Source organism: Chiloscyllium punctatum, chromosome 9, assembly GCF_047496795.1.
Source record: "Chiloscyllium punctatum isolate Juve2018m chromosome 9, sChiPun1.3, whole genome shotgun sequence".
Taxonomy (NCBI): domain Eukaryota; kingdom Metazoa; phylum Chordata; class Chondrichthyes; order Orectolobiformes; family Hemiscylliidae; genus Chiloscyllium; species Chiloscyllium punctatum.
Window position 1 is genome coordinate 50,914,889 of NC_092747.1, and position 19,982 is coordinate 50,934,870.

Sequence of the window (19,982 nt, forward strand, 5' to 3'; positions counted from 1 at the left end):
AAGCTGAGACGTCCACACTGGGACTAGAACACCACACCAGGCCGAGATCACCATGCTCAGACAAGAATACCACACCAGGCCGAGACCTCCACAACTGAACAAGGACACCACACCAGGCCGAGACCTCCACACCAGGACAAGAACTCCACACCAGGCCGAGATCACCATGCTCAGACAAGAACACCACACCAGGCTGAGACCTCCACACTGGGACAAGAACACCACACCAGGCTGAGACCTCCATGCTGGGACAGGAACACCACACCAGGCAGAGATCACCATGCTTGGACAAGAACAGCACACTAGGCCGAGAACTCCACACTGGGACAAAAACACCATACCAGGCCGAGATCACCATGCTCGGACAAGAACACAACACCAGGCTGAGACCTCCACACTGGGACAAGAACACCACACCAGGCCGAGACCTCCACACTGGGACATGAACACCACGCCAGGCTGAGATCTCCACACCGGGACAAGAACACCACACCAGGCCGAGGCCTCCACACCGGGACAAGAATACCACACCAGGCCGAGATCACCATGCTCGTACAAGAACACTACACCAAGCTGAGACCTCCATACTGGGACAAGAACGCCATACCAGGCCGAGATCACCATCCTCGGACAAGAACACCAAACCAGGCCGAGATCACCATGCTTGGACAAGAACAACCCACCAGGCCGAATTCACCATGCTCGGACAAGAACACCACACCAGGCCGAGATCACCATGCTCGGACACGAACACCACACCAGTCCGAGACCTCCAGGCTGGGACAAGAACACTACACCAGACGAGATTACCATGCTCGGACAAGAACACTGCACCAAGCTGAGACCTCCATGCCCGGAAAAGAATACCACACCAGGCCAAGACCTCCACACCAGGACAAGAACACCACACCAAGCCGAGACCTCCACACCGGCACAAGAACACCACACCAAGCCGAGATCTCCATGCTCGGACAAGAACACCACACCAGGCTGACATCTCCACACCAGGCTGAGACCTCCACACCAGGACAAGAACACCACACCAGGCCGAGATCACCATGCTCGGACACGAACACCACACCAGGCTGAGACCTCCACGCTTGGACAAGAACACCACACCAGGCTGAGACCTCCACACTGGGACAAGAACACCACACCAGGCCGAGACCTCCATGCTCGGACAAGAACACCACACCAGGCCGAGACCTCCACACCAGGACTAGAACACCACACCAGACTTAGACCTCCACACCGGGACAAGAACACCACACCAGGCCGAGACCTACACACTGGGACAAGAACACCACACCAGGCCGAGACCTACACACTGGGACAAGAACACCACACCAGGTTGAGACCTCCACGCTTGGACAAGAACACCACACCAGGTTGAGACCTCCACATTGGGACAAGAACACCACACCAGGCCGAGATCACCATGCTCGGACACGAACACCACACCAGGCTGAGAGCTCCATGTTGGTACAAGAACACCATGCCAGGCCGAGTTCACCATTCTCAGACAAGATCAACACACCAGGCCGAGACCCCACACTTTGACAAGAACATCACACCAGGCCGAATTCACCATGCTCGGACAAGAACACCACACCAAGCTGAGACCTCCACACTGCGACAAGAACACCATACTGGGCTGAGACCTCCATGCTGGGACAAGAACACCACACCAGGCCGAGACCTCCATGCTTGGACAAGAACACCACACCAGGCCGAGATGTCCACCTGGGAGAAGAAAACCACACCAAGCTGACACCTCCACACCGGGACAAGAACACCACACAAGGCTGAGATCACCATGCTCGGACACAAACACCACACCAGGCTGAGAGCTCCATGCTGGGACAAGAACACCACACCAGGCCGAGATCACCATGCTTGGACAAGAACACCACACCAGGCTGAGACCTCCACACCCGGGACAAGAACACCACACCAGGCTGAGACCTCCACATCGGGACAAGAACACCACACCAGGCCGAGATCACCATGCTCGGACAAGAACACCACACAAGGCCAAGACTTCCACACCAGGACAAGAACATCACAGCAGGCTGAGACCTCCACACCAGGACAAGAACACCACACCAGACTTAGACCTCCACACCGGGACAAGAACACCACAACAGGCCAAGACCTCCACACCGGGACATGAACACCACACCAGGCCGAGACCTCCACACCGGGACAAGAACACCACACCAGGCCGAGACCTACACACTGGGACAAGAACACCACACCAGGCCGAGACCTCCACACCAGAACAAGAACACCACATCAGGACAAGAACACCACACCAGGCCGAGATCACCATGCTCGGACACGAACACCACACCAGTCCGAGACCTCCACACCAGGACAAGAACACTACACCAGACGAGATTACCATGCTTGGACAAGAACACTGCACCAAGCTGAGACCTCCATGCCCGGAAAAGAATACCACACCAGGCCAAGACCTCCACACCAGGACAAGAACACCACACCAAGCCGAGATCTCCATGCTCGGACAAGAACACCACACCAGGCTGACATCTCCACACCAGGCTGAGACCTCCACACCAGGACAAGAACACCACACCAGGCCGAGAGCACCATGCTCGGACACGAACACCACACCAGGCTGAGACCTCCACGCTTGGACAAGAACACCACACCAGGCTGAGACCTCCACACTGGGACAAGAACACCACACCAGGCCGAGACCTACACACTGGGACAAGAACACCACACCAGGACAAGAACACCACACCAGGCCGAGATCACCATGCTCGGACACGAACACCACACCAGTCCGAGACCTCCACACCAGGACAAGAACACTACACCAGACGAGATTACCATGCTTGGACAAGAACACTGCACCAAGCTGAGACCTCCATGCCCGGAAAAGAATACCACACCAGGCCAAGACCTCCACACCAGGACAAGAACACCACACCAAGCCGAGATCTCCATGCTCGGACAAGAACACCACACCAGGCTGACATCTCCACACCAGGCTGAGACCTCCACACCAGGACAAGAACACCACACCAGGCCGAGATCACCATGCTCGGACACGAACACCACACCAGGCTGAGACCTCCACGCTTGGACAAGAACACCACACCAGGCTGAGACCTCCACACTGGGACAAGAACACCACACCAGGCCGAGACCTCCATGCTCGGACAAGAACACCACACCAGGCCGAGACCTCCACACCAGGACTAGAACACCACACCAGACTTAGACCTCCACACCGGGACAAGAACACCACACCAGGCCGAGACCTACACACTGGGACAAGAACACCACACCAGGCCGAGACCTCCAACACCAGGACAAGAACACAACACCAGGCCGAGATCTCCATGCCCGGACAAGAATACCACACCAAGCTGAGACCTCCACACTGGGACAAGAACACTACACCAGGCCAAGACCTCCACACCGGGACATGAACACCACACCAGGCCAAGACCTCCACACCGGGACAAGAACACCACACCAGTCCAAGACCTCCAGACTGCGACAAGACCTCCACACCAGGTTGAGACCTCCATGCTCGGACAAGAACACCACACCAGGCTGAGACCTCCATGCCCGGGACAGGAACACCACACCAGGCCGAGATCACCATGCTCCAACAAGAACACCACAACAGGCTGAGACCTCCACACTGCAACAAGAACACCATACTGGGCTGAGACCTCCATGCTGGGACAAGAACACCACACCAGGCCGAGACCTCCATGCTCGGACAAGAACACCACACCAGGCCGAGACCTCCACACCAGGACAAGAACACCACACCAGACTTAGACCTCCACACCGGGACAAGAACACCACACCAGGCCGAGACCTACACACTGGGACAAGAACACCACACCAGGCCGAGACCTACACACTGGGACAAGAACACCACACCAGGTTGAGACCTCCACGCTTGGACAAGAACACCACACCAGGTTGAGACCTCCACATTGGGACAAGAACACCACACCAGGCCGAGATCACCATGCTCGGACACGAACACCACACCAGGCTGAGAGCTCCATGTTGGTACAAGAACACCATGCCAGGCCGAGTTCACCATTCTCAGACAAGATCAACACACCAGGCCGAGACCCCACACTTTGACAAGAACATCACACCAGGCCGAATTCACCATGCTCGGACAAGAACACCACACCAAGCTGAGACCTCCACACTGCGACAAGAACACCATACTGGGCTGAGACCTCCATGCTGGGACAAGAACACCACACCAGGCCGAGACCTCCATGCTTGGACAAGAACACCACACCAGGCCGAGATGTCCACCTGGGAGAAGAAAACCACACCAAGCTGACACCTCCACACCGGGACAAGAACACCACACAAGGCTGAGATCACCATGCTCGGACACAAACACCACACCAGGCTGAGAGCTCCATGCTGGGACAAGAACACCACACCAGGCCGAGATCACCATGCTTGGACAAGAACACCACACCAGGCTGAGACCTCCACACTTGGACAAGAACACCATACTGGGCTGAGACCTCCATGCTGCAACAAGAACACCACACCAGGCTGAGACCTCCACATCGGGACAAGAACACCACACCAGGCCGAGATCACCATGCTCGGACAAGAACACCACACAAGGCCAAGACTTCCACACCAGGACAAGAACATCACAGCAGGCTGAGACCTCCACACCAGGACAAGAACACCACACCAGACTTAGACCTCCACACCGGGACAAGAACACCACACCAGGCCGAGATCACCATGCTTGGACAAGAACACCACACCAGGCTGAGACCTCCACATCGGGACAAGAACACCACACCCGGCCGAGATCACCATGCTCGGACAAGAACACCACACAAGGCCAAGACCTCCACACCAGGACAAGAACACCACACCAGACTTAGACCTCCACACCGGGACAAGAACACCACAACAGGCCAAGACCTCCGCACCGGGACATGAACACCACACCAGGCCGAGACCTCCACACCGGGACATGAACACCACACCAGGCCGAGACCTCCACACCGGGACAAGAACACCACACCAGGCCGAGACCTCCACACTGGGACAAGAACACCACACCAGGCCGAGACCTCCACACTGGGACAAGAACACCACACCAGGCCGAGACCTCCACACCATCTCAAGGACACCACACCAGGCCGAGACCTCCACACCAAGACATGAACACCACATCAGGACAAGAACACCACACCAGGCTGAAACCTCCACACTGGAACAAGAACACCACACCGGGCCGAGATCACCATGCTTGGACAAGAACACCACACCAAGCTGAGACCTCCATGCCCGGACAAGAATACCACACCAGGCCGTGACCTCCACACTCGGAGAAGAACACCACACCAGGCTGAGACCTCCATGCTGAGACAAGAACATCACACCAGGCCGAGACCTCCACACTGGGACAAGAACACCACACCATTCTGAGACCTCCATGCTCGGACAAGAACACCACACCAGGCCGAGACCTCCACACTGGGACAAGAACACCACACCAGGCTGAGACCTCCACACTGGGACAAGAACACCATGCCAGGCCGAGTTCACCATTCTCAGACAAGAACAACACACCAGGCCGAGACCCCACACTTTGACAAGAACATCACACCAGGCCGAATTCACCATGCTCGGACAAGAACACCACACCAAGCTGAGACCTCCACACTGGGACAAGAACACTATACCAGGCCAAGACCTCCACACAGGGACAAGAACACCACACCAGGCCGAGACCTCCACCTGGGAGAAGAAAACCACACAAAGCCGAGACCTCCAACACCAGGACAAGAACACAACACCAGGCCGAGATCTCCATGCCCGGACAAGAATACCACACCAAGCTGAGACCTCCACACTGGGACAAGAACACTACACCAGGCCAAGACCTCCACACCGGGACATGAACACCACACCAGGCCAAGACCTCCACACCGGGACAAGAACACCACACCAGTCCAAGACCTCCAGACTGCGACAAGACCTCCACACCAGGCTGAGACCTCCATGCTCGGACAAGAACACCACACCAGGCTGAGACCTCCATGCCCGGGACAGGAACACCACACCAGGCCGAGATCACCATGCTCCAACAAGAACACCACAACAGGCTGAGACCTCCACACTGCAACAAGAACACCATACTGGGCTGAGACCTCCATGCTGGGACAAGAACACCACACCAGGCCGAGACCTCCATGCTCGGACAAGAACACCACACCAGGCCGAGACCTCCACACCAGGACAAGAACACCACACCAGACTTAGACCTCCACACCGGGACAAGAACACCACACCAGGCCGAGACCTACACACTGGGACAAGAACACCACACCAGGCCGAGACCTACACACTGGGACAAGAACACCACACCAGGTTGAGACCTCCACGCTTGGACAAGAACACCACACCAGGTTGAGACCTCCACATTGGGACAAGAACACCACACCAGGCCGAGATCACCATGCTCGGACACGAACACCACACCAGGCTGAGAGCTCCATGTTGGTACAAGAACAACACGCCAGGCCGAGATCTCCACACTGGGACAAGAACACCACACCAAGCCGAGACCTCCATGCTTGGACAAGAACAGCACACCAGGCTGAGACATCCACACTGGGACAAGAACACAACACCAGGCTGAGACCTCCACAACTGAATAAGCACACCACACCAGGCCGAGACCTCCATGCCCGGGCAAGAACACCACACCAAACTGAGACCTCCACACTGGGAAAAGAACACCACACCAGGCTGAGACCTCCACACTGGGACAAGAACACCACACCAGGCCGAGATCTCCATGCTTGGACAAGAACACCACACCAGGCCGAGACCTCCATGCTCGGACACGAACACCACACCAGGCTGAGACCTCCACACCAGGCCGAATCCTCCACACTGGGACAAGAACACCACACCAGGCCAAGATCACCATGCTCGGACAAAAACAACACACCAGAACGAGACCCCACACTGGGACAAGAACACCATACCGGACTGAGGCCTCCACATCAGGACAAGAACAGGACACCAGGCCGAGACCTCCACACAGGGACAAGAACACCACACCAGGCTGAGATCTCCACACCGGGACAAGAACACGACACCAGGCCGAGACCTCCACACCATCATAAGGATACCACACCGGACTGAGACCTCCACACTAGGACAAGAACACCACATCAGGACAAGAACACCATACCAGGCCGATATCACCATGCTTGGACAAGAACACCACACCAGACCGAGTCCTCCACACCGGGACAAGAACACCACACGAGGCTGAGACCTCCACACTGGGACAAGAACACTACATCAGGCCGAGACCTCCATGCCCGGGCAAGAATACCCCATCAGGACAAGACCACCACACCAGGCCGAGATCACCATGCTTGGACAAGAACACCACAGCAGGCGGAGACCACCACACCAGGCCAAGACCACCACTCCGGGACAAGAACACCACACCAGGCCGAGACCACCACTCCGGGACAAGAACACCACACCAGGCCGAGACCACCACTCCGGGACAAGAACACCACACCGGGACGAGATCACCATGCTCGGACAAGAACACCACACGAGGCCGAGACCTCCACAACAGGACAAGAACACCGCACCAGGCCGAGACCTCCACACTGGGACAAGAACACCACACTAGGCTGAGATCACCATGCTGGGACAAGAACACCACACCAGGCCGAGACCTCCACACCAGGACAAGAACACAACACCAGGCTGAGATCACTGTGCCTGGACAAGAACACCATACCAGGCCGAGTCCTCCATGCTCGGACAAGAACACCACACCAGGCTGAGACCTCCACACCTGAACAAGAACACCACATCAGGCCGAGACCTCCATGCCCGGGCGAGAACACCACATCAGGACAAGACAACCACACCAGGCCGAGATCACCATGCTCGGACACGAACACCACACACCAGGCTGAGACCTCCACACTGGGACAAGAACACCATACCAGGCCGAGATCACCATGCTCAGACAAGAACAACACACCAGGCCGAGGCCCCCACACTTTGACAAGAACATCACACCATGCCAAATTCACCATGCTCGGACAAGAACACCACACCAAGCTGAGACCTCCACACTGGGAAAAGAACACCACACCAGGCCGAGACCTCCATGATGGGACAAGAACACCACACCAGGCCGAGACCTCCACACCATCACAAGGACACCACACCAGGCTGAGACCTCCACATCAGGACAAGAACACCACACCAGGCCGAGATCACCATGCTCAGACAAGGACACCACACCAGGCCGAGACCTCCACACCAGGACAAGAACACCACATCAGGACAAGAACAGCACACCAGGCCGAGATCACCATGCTCGGACAAGAATACCACACCAGGCCGAGATCACCATGCTCGGACAAGAATACCACACCAGGCCGAGATCACCATGCTCGGACAAGAACACTACACAAGGCTGAGACCTACACACTGTGACAAGAACACCACACCAGGCCGAGACCTCCACACCAGGACAAGAACACCACACCAGACTTAGACCTCCACACCGGGACAAGAACACCACAACAGGCCAAGACCTCCACACCGGGACAAGAACACCACACAAGACTGAGACCTCCACACCAGGACAAGAACACCACACCAGGATGAGATCACCATGCTGGGACAAGAACACCACACCAGGCCAAGATCACCATGCTCGGACGAGAACACCACACCAGGCTGAGAGCTCCATGCTCGGACAAGAATACAACACCAGGCCGAGATCTCCATGCCCAGACAAGAATACCACACCAGGGCGCGTCCTCCACACTGGGACCAGTACACCATACCAGGCCGAGATCACCATGTTCGGACAAGAACACCACACCAAGCTGAGACCTCCACACTGGGACAAGAACACTACACCAGGCCAAGACCTCCACACCGGGACATGAACACCACACCAGGCCGAGACCTCCACACCGGGACAAGAACACCACACCAGTCCAAGACCTCCAGACTGGGACAAGACCTCCACACCAGGCTGAGACCTCCATGCTCGGACAAGAACACCACACCAGGCTGAGACCTCCATGCCCGGGACAGGAACACCACACCAGGCCGAGATCACCATGCTCCGACAAGAACACCACACCAGGCTGAGACCTCCACACTGCGACAAGAACACCATACTGGGCTGAGACCTCCATGCTGGGACAAGAACACCACACCAGGCCGAGACCTCCATGCTTGGACAAGAACACCACACCAGGCCGAGATGTCCACCTGGGAGAAGAAAACCACACCAAGCTAACACCTCCATGCTCGGACACAAACACCACACCAGGCTGAGAGCTCCATGCTGGGACAAGAACACCACACCAGGCCGAGATCACCATGCTTGGACAAGAACACCACACCAGGCTGAGACCTCCACACTTGGACAAGAACACCATACTGGGCTGAGACCTCCATGCTGCGACAAGAACACCACACCAGGCCAAGACCTCCACACCAGGACAAGAACACCACACCAGACTTAGACCTCCACACGAGGACAAAAACACCACACCAGACTTAGACCTCCACACGAGGACAAGAACACCACACCAGACTTAGAACTCCACACCGGGACAAGAACACCACAACAGGCCAAGACCTCCACACCGGGACATGAACACCACACCAGGCCGAGACCTCCACACCGGGACATGAACACCACACCAGGCCGAGACCTACACACTGGGACAAGAACACCACACCAGGCCGAGACCTCCACACTGGAACAAGAACACCACACCAGGCCGAGACCTCCACACCATCTAAAGGACACCACACCAGGCCGAGACCTCCACACCAAGACATGAACACCACATCAGGACAAGAACACCACACCAGGCTGAAACCTCCACACTGGAACAAGAACACCACACCGGGCCGAGATCACCATGCTCGGACAAGAACACCACACCAAGCTGAGACCTCCATGCCCGGACAAGAATACCACACCAGGCCGTGACCTCCACCTGGGAGAAGAAAACCACACCAAGCTGAGACCTCCACACCGGGACAAGAACACCACACAAAGCCGAGACCTCCACACCAGGACAAGAACACCACACCAGGCTGAGATCTCCATGCCCGGACAAGAACACAACACAAGGCCGAGATCTCCATGCCCGGACAAGAATACCACACCAGGGTGCGACCTCCACACTGGGACCAGTACACCATACCAGGCCGACATCATCATGCTCGGACAAGAACACCATACCAGGCCGAGATCACCATGTTCGGACAAGAACACCACACCAAGCTGAGACCTCCACACCGGGACAAGAACACCACACCAGGCCGAGACCTCCAGACTGGGACAAAACCTCCACACCAGGCTGAGACCTCCAAGCTCGGACAAGAACACCACACCAGGCTGAGACCTCCATGCCCGGGACAGGAACACCACACCAGGCCGAGATCACCATGCTCCGACAAGAACACCACAACAGGCTGAGACCTCCACACTGCGACAAGAACACCATACTGGGCTGAGACCTCCATGCTGGGACAAGAACACCACACCAGGCCGAGACCGCCATGCTCGGACAAGAACACCACACCAGGCTGAGACCTCCACACCAAGACATGAACACTACATCAGGACAAGAACACCATACCAGGCCTAGATTACCATGCTCGGACAAGAACACCACACCAAGCTGAGACCTCCATGCCCGGACAAGAATACCACACCAGGCTGAGACCTCCATGCTGAGAAAAGAACATCACACCAGGCCGAGACCTCCACACCGGGACAAGAACACCACACTATTCTGAGACCTCCATGCTCGGACAAGAACACCACACCAGGTTGAGACCTCCACACTGGGACAAGAACATCACACCATACCGAATTCACCATGCTCGGACAAGAACACCACACCAAGCTGAGACCTCCACACTGGGACAAGAACACTACACCAGGCCAAGACCTCCACACCGGGACAAGAACACCACACCAGGCCGAGACCTCCGCACTGGGACAAGAACACCACACCAGGCTAAGAGCTCCACACCGGGACAAGAACACCACACCAGGCTGAGACCTCCACACTGGGACAAGAACACCATGCCAGGCCGAGTTCACCATTCTCAGACAAGATCAACACACCAGGCCGAGACCCCACACTTTGACAGGAACATCACACCAGGCCGAATTCACCATGCTCGGACAAGAACACCACACCAAGCTGAGACCTCCACACTGGGACAAGAACACTATACCAGGCCGAGACCTCCACACAGGGACAAGAACACCACACCAGGCCGAGACCTCCACCTGGGAGAAGAAAACCACACAAAGCCGAGACCTCCAACACCAGGACAAGAACACAACACCAGGCCGAGATCACCATGCCCGGACAAGAATACCACACCAGGGCGCGACCTCCACACTGGGACCAGTACACCATACCAGGCCGAGATCACCATGCTCGGACAAGAACACCACACCAAGCTGAGACCTCCACACTGGGACAAGAACACTACACCAGGCCAAGACCTCCACACCGGGACATGAACACCACACCAGGCCGAGACCTCCACACAGGGACAAGAACACCACACCAGGCCGAGACGTCCACCTGGGAGAAGAAAACCACACAAAGCCGAGACCTCCAACACCAGGACAAGAACACAACACCAGGCCGAGATCACCATGCCCGGACAAGAATACCACACCAGGGCGCGACCTCCACACTGGGACCAGTACACCATACCAGGCCGAGATCACCATGCTCGGACAAGAACACCACACCAAGCTGAGACCTCCACACTGGGACAAGAACACTACACCAGGCCAAGACCTCCACACCGGGACATGAACACCACACCAGGCCGAGACCTCCACACCGGGACATGAACACCACACCAGGCCGAGACCTCCACACCGGGACAAGAACACCACACCAGTCCAAGACCTCCAGACTGGGACAAGACTTCCACACCAGCCTGAGACCTCCATGCTCGGACAAGAACACCACACCAGGCTGAGACCTCCATGCCCGGGACAGGAACACCACACCAGGCCTAGATCACCATGCTCCGACAAGAACACCACAACAGGCTGAGACCTCCACACTGCGACAAGAACACCATACTGGGCTGAGACCTCCATGCTGGGACAAGAACACCACACCAGGCCAAGACCTCCATGCTCGGACAAGAACACCACACCAGGCCGAGACCTCCACACCAGGACAAGAACAGCACACCAGGCCGAGACCTCCATGCTGGGACAAGAACACCACACCAGGCCGAGACCTCCACACCAGGACAAGAACACCACACCAGGCCGAGACCTCCATGCTCAGACAAGAACACCACACTAGGCTGAGACCTCCACGCTGGGACAAGAACACCACACCATTCTGAGACCTCCATGCTCGGACAAGAACACCACACCAAGCTGAGACCTCCACACTGGGACAAGAACACTACACCAGGCCAAGACCTCCACACCGGGACAAGAACACCACACCAGGCCGAGACCTCCACACTGGGACAAGAACACCACACCAGGCTAAGAGCTCCACACCGGGACAAGAACACCACACCAGGCTGAGACCTCCACACTGGGACAAGAACACCATGCCAGGCCGAGTTCACCATTCTCAGACAAGATCAACACACCAGGCCGAGACCCCACACTTTGACAGGAACATCACACCAGGCCGAATTCACCATGCTCGGACAAGAACACCACACCAAGCTGAGACCTCCACACTGGGACAAGAACACTATACCAGGCCGAGACCTCCACACAGGGACAAGAACACCACACCAGGCCGAGACCTCCACCTGGGAGAAGAAAACCACACAAAGCCGAGACCTCCAACACCAGGACAAGAACACAACACCAGGCCAAGATCACCATGCCCGGACAAGAATACCACACCAGGGCGCGACCTCCACACTGGGACCAGTACACCATACCAGGCCGACATCATCATGCTCGGACAAGAACACCATACCAGGCCGAGATCACCATGTTTGGACAAGAACACCACACCAAGCTGAGACCTCCACACTGGGACAAGAACACTACACCAGGCCAAGACCTCCACACCGGGACATGAACACCACACCAGGCCGAGACCTCCACACCGGGACAAGAACACCACACCAAGCTGAGACCTCCACACTGGGACAAGAACACTACACCAGGCCAAGACCTCCACACCGGGACATGAACACCACACCAGGCCGAGACCTCCACACCGGGACAAGAACACCACACCAAGCTGAGACCTCCACACTGGGACAAGAACACTACACCAGGCCAAGACCTCCACACTGGGACAAGAACACTACACCAGGCCAAGACCTCCACACCGGGACATGAACACTACACCAGGCCGAGACCTCCACACCGGGACAAGAACACCACACCAAGCTGAGACCTCCACACTGGGACAAGAACACTACACCAGGCCAAGACCTCCACACCGGGACATGAACACCACACCAGGCCGAGACCTCCACACCGGGACAATAACACCACACCAAGCTGAGACCTCCACACTGGGACAGGAACACTACACCAGGCCAAGACCTCCACACTGGGACATGAACACCACACCAGGCCGAGACCTCCACACTGGGACAAGAACACCACACCAGGCTAAGAGCTCCACACCGGGACAAGAACACCACACCAGGCTGAGACCTCCACACTGGGACAAGAACACCATGCCAGGCCGAGTTCACCATTCTCAGACAAGATCAACACACCAGGCCGAGACCCCACACTTTGACAGGAACATCACACCAGGCCGAATTCACCATGCTCGGACAAGAACACCACACCAAGCTGAGACCTCCACACTGGGACAAGAACACTATACCAGGTCGAGACCTCCACACAGGGACAAGAACACCACACCAGGCCGAGACCTCCACCTGGGAGAAGAAAACCACACAAAGCCGAGACCTCCAACACCAGGACAAGAACACAACACCAGGCCGAGATCACCATGCCCGGACAAGAATACCACACCAGGGCGCGACCTCCACACTGGGACCAGTACACCATACCAGGCCGAGATCACCATGCTCGGACAAGAACACCACACCAAGCTGAGACCTCCACACTGGGACAAGAACACTACACCAGGCCAAGACCTCCACACCGGGACATGAACACCACACCAGGCCGAGACCTCCACACCGGGACATGAACACCACACCAGGCCGAGACCTCCACACTGGGACAAGAACACCATACTGGGCTGAGACCTCCATGCTGGGACAAGAACACCACACCAGGCCAAGACCTCCATGCTCGGACAAGAACACCACACCAGGCCGAGACCTCCACACCAGGAAAAGAACACCACACCAGGCCGAGACCTCCACACTGGGACAAGAACACCACACCAGGCCGAGATCTCCATGCTGGGACAAGAACACCACACCAGGCTGAGACCTCCACACCAGGACAAGAACACCACACCAGGCCGAGACCTCCATGCTCAGACAAGAACACCACACTAGGCTGAGACCTCCACGCTGGGACAAGAACACCACACCAGGTCAAGACCTCCACTCCGGGACAAGAACACCACACCAGGCCGAGACGTCCACACTGGGACAAGAATACCACACAAGGCGGAGACCTCCATGCTCAGACAAGAACACCACACCAGGCTGAGACCTCCACACCCAGACAAGAACATCACACCAGGCTGAGACCTCCACACCGGAACAAGAACACCACACCACACTGAGACCTCCACACCGGGACAAGAACACCACACCACACTGAGACCTCCATGCTCAGACAAGAACACCACACCAGGCTGAGACCTCCACACCGGGACAAGAATATCACACCAGGAGACTGCCACATGGATGATGGCACTATCAGGTGCCAGGCCATGACTGCCATTCTAAGCCATTGGAAGCCTCTGCATCACTGTGCCTGGGTTGGTAGAAGATGGCTTTCACCGAAGTCATTAAAAGCACACAAGATACCATAATAAACGAAAACATTCAAAAATATTGAAAGAAAACAATGTAAAGTGGACGGAATAGATGAACTCTGGACACCTGGGGCTGAGGGGCGGGCACATTGCTCTTCTACTCTGCCGCCATTTTGGAGTAGATATTAAGTAATCAAGAATGAATAAATTGGAATTCCATTGTCAGGAAAAGAAAGAGCAGAGAAATGAACTAATAAATCTGGTTAAAATTCTGAATGGAATTAATAGGGGGGACATAAAGAAAATATTTCAATTTGTGAATAATTCAATTACTTAAGCCTATGAATATAGAATAATCATAATTGAATGAAGAATTAAAGAAAATCTTCTTTATTCAGAATATGGCTACAATGTGGAATATGCCACCATATGGAGTATTTCACATGAACAGCATAGGTGCTTCAGGGAAGAATCTAGGTAATCATAGGAGGGAGAAAGGAATAGAAGATAATGAAAATATGATTAGATGAATTAGAAAGGACAGAGGCACATCTAGAGCATAAATATCAGCTCAGATTAGTTGGACTAATGGCCTGTTTCTATGTTGCAAATTCCAAGTAATAAGCCATGACACTTAATGTTGGAGATCACGTCCTTTATTCATGGAGATAGCCAACAGCATGTCATCTGGCAGAACTACCAGACTTAATAAGAATAAAGATTATGACTTTATCAGGGCATCCCCACAACTGTATCATACCACAGTGTCATAGGCTAAAATATCTTTTACCCTTTCAATACTGCTAACCTGATCAACTTGGTAATACAAGGAGCATAGTTGAGCATACTGATGGCAACACCAGGTTTACATTGTGCAAACTAATTGAAGGTACAACTCTGGGCTTGTATGTTCTGATTGGGAAAAACGGCATCTTTCAGATAGAGCTAAGCAAAACTTTCAATCAATGGATCAGCTCAGAACTCCTTCTTGCTGCCACATCCAATCAGGACCCGTTATGGACAATTAAGCAATTAGTGGGAAGGCTACGTTGTATAAACCTCCTAATTCTGATTGATAGCAGAGCCTTTGATGCAAGCAACAAATTTGTAAACAACTTCTAACAAAAGTGCTGAGTAGACAATGGATCTCAACATTCTCCTCAGGTCTCACTATCTTCCCCTCGAAATTAGCAGGCAATTTCTTGTGACCCTTTTAGTTTTTGCATGGTTGTGGACATGCAGTAATATAGAGGCAGCCACCCATGACAGCCCACATGAGGACATCTGGTTGGCTATGCAGCAATGCAGCTCAGTGGGAACATTGGTCCCCACCATCATTGATTCCAGTCTTCAGCCAATTTCAATTCAATCCACATAAATTCAAAAAATGGCCAAGTGCACTGCACACAGCCAAGTACTCAATCCCTGGCAAAATCTCAATTGCAGGCCTGAAGATCTGGGGTTAAAGTTTTCTGGTCTGACTCAACGTGCAACAGAGGTCACCATCAAACGTTATACATCCTGCCTCTGTTTCCAGCACATTGAATTTTACCAAGGACAGGGGTAACATGAACCTCCAAACTCACTCACGTTTCTAAACAGTTCATTCACCTGGTTAAGGGCATCTTAAGAGCTGTTCTCAATCTTCCTAGGGCCAACTTATATTTAGCAGCTGTCTGTTTCAGACCAGCTGAAAGCAAGCGAGGATCACATTGGAAATGAATTCTGTGTGCCAGAGTGAAGGTATGTTTTCATGCTTTTCATCTCTTTGATGTTAAAGGTGTCACAGACCATCACAAGTCAGAGAAAGAGCCAGCATTAAGAACATTGCCATTCTGACATCAAGCCAAAATATGGAGAATGTATTGACTTAACGCAGTATGGATCTTTCCATTTTGATATAATGTGTGTGATTTTATAGTCATTGCAATATAATTTATTTTAGATTTAGATTTCGAACTCATGGCATGTGGAATTTGGTCTGTCTATTTGAAGGAAGTTAATAGTTAATTTTTAAGTATTTCAGTGGCTGAGAAATTCTAAGTTCAGACATATGAAGATTCGAGGAAGAGACATTCAGGTTCTCAAGATCGGGGAATTGAAATGCAGTTATATTGAGCGCTATAGATGTGATAGATGAGGGAATTCTGTCTGATTTAGGCGCTATAAAAGAGTGATTGTATTTAATGGAATATATTTTATGTGTTTTGAAATCTTTAAACTTATGTTATATGCATATAGTTTGTTTATTCTGTTTTGAATTCCACTTGTTGTCCATAACAAAATTAAATATTATTTGTTAAAAACTAAATCTACAGCATTGCACTTGTTTTTACCGAAAGACCACCTCATTAAACAAAAAAGAAAGAACTTTCAACTCAGATTTCAGTCTGGGCTCGGACTTATCCAGTAATGATGTGGAGGTGCTGATGTTGGATTGGGATGGACAAAGTCACACCACACCAGGATATAGTCCAACAGGTTTATTTGGAAGTACAAGCTTTTGGAGCACTGCCCCTTCACTACCTGATGAAGAAGCAGCGCTCCGAAAGCTTGTACTTCCAAATAAACCTGTTGGACTATATCCTGGTGTTGTGTGATTTTTAAATTTGTCCAGTATTGATATCAGCTGAGATCACAACATCATGGTGTATTTTACAATACAGGTTGTTTTTCTAATGCTTCTGTAGTGGATAAATGTGTCATAACTATTTTAGTAGTGGAGCATAACAGATTTCATTATTCATAATTGAACAACAAGATGACATTGGTCTATATACCATCAGCTTAGAAGCCCCACTGTAGTAAAGTGAACTTCCTGTTGTGCTTGTGGGTGCTGTGATGTGCTATACCCCTTTGCTGTCAGCTGAGCTGGAGCAAGCCCTACTGACCTTTCTGCTCTGTGGCTTTCCATGGCTGTGGGAGTTCTCTTTTTGGTTTCTTGAAGTTTTTGAGGACACACTGGGGACACCTTTCTGATGCAATACCCCCATCAGAGGGAGAAAAAGACACAGAATCCACACCAAGAAATCCCTGTTAGGAGCCCCCAGCTGCTCCAGTATTTGTAAACATTCATCTAATTCTTATTGGATTGAATTAATCAAAAGGGGCTTCTGTCTTTCCTCGAAATCCACTCTATATAATTAAAGCACAATGGTGAAGAAATATTTCCCTTAAAGTGACTGAAGCTTGTTGCTTTTCAATCTGTGGGGCAATATTGAGATGTTGCATGTATTTTCTTTATGTTTTTTAGCGTCAGCATGTTCCAAGCAGCTGATCCTTTACTTTCTCAGGCATACGTGTTCCTTCCTGCTCATGCAAGTATGAGCATCTGCCAATGACTGCAGATGTCACGTGCTCTTGCCTTCGCTTCACAGGGCTGATGGAGGAGGCAATGGTATGAAGGTTCCACACACCTTATATATTGGATGTGGATCTCCATGTGGGATGCGACCTTCACAATGGAAGTTTTCACCAGCTTGCACCACCTAATAGGCTTGCATATTTATTGACTGCTAATTGGATGCTCCCAACATTAATGCTGTCTCATTCATGCCACCGCCCATTTAGCACACTACCTATTTTAATTTCTGATATGAGGACTTTGTCACTGCCGATAAAATATGAGCCAATATCTCCCACCGTGCATCCCTTCCCTGTTTCACTTAAAGTATTACATCCTGTGGAGTGTTTGATCACCAACTCAGTCACAACTGGCTCCAATTTCAACCACCAGCTGTTCCTCAAACAAATATTCATCCAATTGTTATTCAATTGAATTAATCAACAGCAGTTTCTGTTTTTCCTGGAAATGTACGCTATACAACCGAAGATTAATGGTGAAGAAATATTTCCCTTAATGTTGTTGGCTTGTTATTTTACAATCAGTGGGGAATATTGAGATGTTGCATGTATTTTCTTTGTGTTTTCAGTGCCAACATTAGCTCCTTTCGGTGGTAAGATCAATATTCATCTGGTTTTAGTTTTAGAAAAACTTCAAGCTTTATTTAGTCCATGCAAAATGCAAAGCGAACATTAATAATCATGGAACATGTTGACATTGTAAAACACCAGGAAATTCATGCAACATCTCAATATTCCCCACAGATTGAAAAATAACAAGTTTCAACCACTTTAAGGGTAATATTTCTACTGACTGGATTCTCAGACCCCACATGAACAAATCAGAGAGAAACAAGATAGTGGCTCAGGACATTCAGGAAATCACAGGACCATGTGTTGAGTTATGGCCAGAGAAAATGATAAGTCTCCCTCCATACAGCACATCAAATGTTAGACCCACCTGCAGTTAAAAAGACATCTTGCACTGAAAGGTTAAACAGATGAGAGCCCTGCAGATGGTTTATAACCAAAATAGTGCACAAAGACCTAAAGCTGTGAAATGTTTCTATTCTGTACTGAACAGACTGGTTGGTCTGGAGGAGGCTACCTTTTGCAAGGTAAATTCTAGCTTGCTGAGTTAAAAATGGATTTTCTGCAGCATCTGTTGTTAGGTGTGACTCAATTCAGCATTCTTACCTTTGAGGCAGAAAGATCAAGACATCCTCTAGAGACTTGACCTCGGATGATATTTCAGTGCAGTATTGAAGGAGTGCTATCTTTTGGCTGAAACGTTAAGTCTCAACCACCCTGCAGATGAATAAGAAAGATTTTATTACACTATACAAAGAAGAGTTGCAGGGTTCCCCTGGCATTTGGTCAACATATGTCATTCAACCACAATTCCCCCCCCCCCCAAAAAAAACATTGTTTGATGATCTTATTGCTGTTTGTAAAATCGAGTTGTGTGCAAATGTAGCATTTGTCTCTGTTACAGTAGTATCTACACTTCAGAAAGTGAATTTATTGACTGTGAGTGCCTTGAGATGTCCCCAGCACAATGAAAGTTGCAAAAGAAATGCAAATAATTCTGTAGACCTTAACATCAATCTCAAACCACAGGCT

General features: G+C 52.4%; 1 protein-coding gene across 1 annotated transcript in view; it reads right to left on the bottom strand.

Moving 5' to 3' along the window:
- LOC140481390 (glutamate receptor 4) overlaps window positions 1-19,653 on the bottom strand; it is a 324,446-nt gene extending 304,793 nt beyond the window's left edge. The window contains exon 1 of the mRNA XM_072577502.1: window positions 19,557-19,653. The gene's annotated coding sequence lies outside the window, so the exon portion shown is untranslated. The remainder of the gene's footprint in view (window positions 1-19,556) is intronic.
- Between the last annotated feature and the right edge of the window lie 329 nt (window positions 19,654-19,982).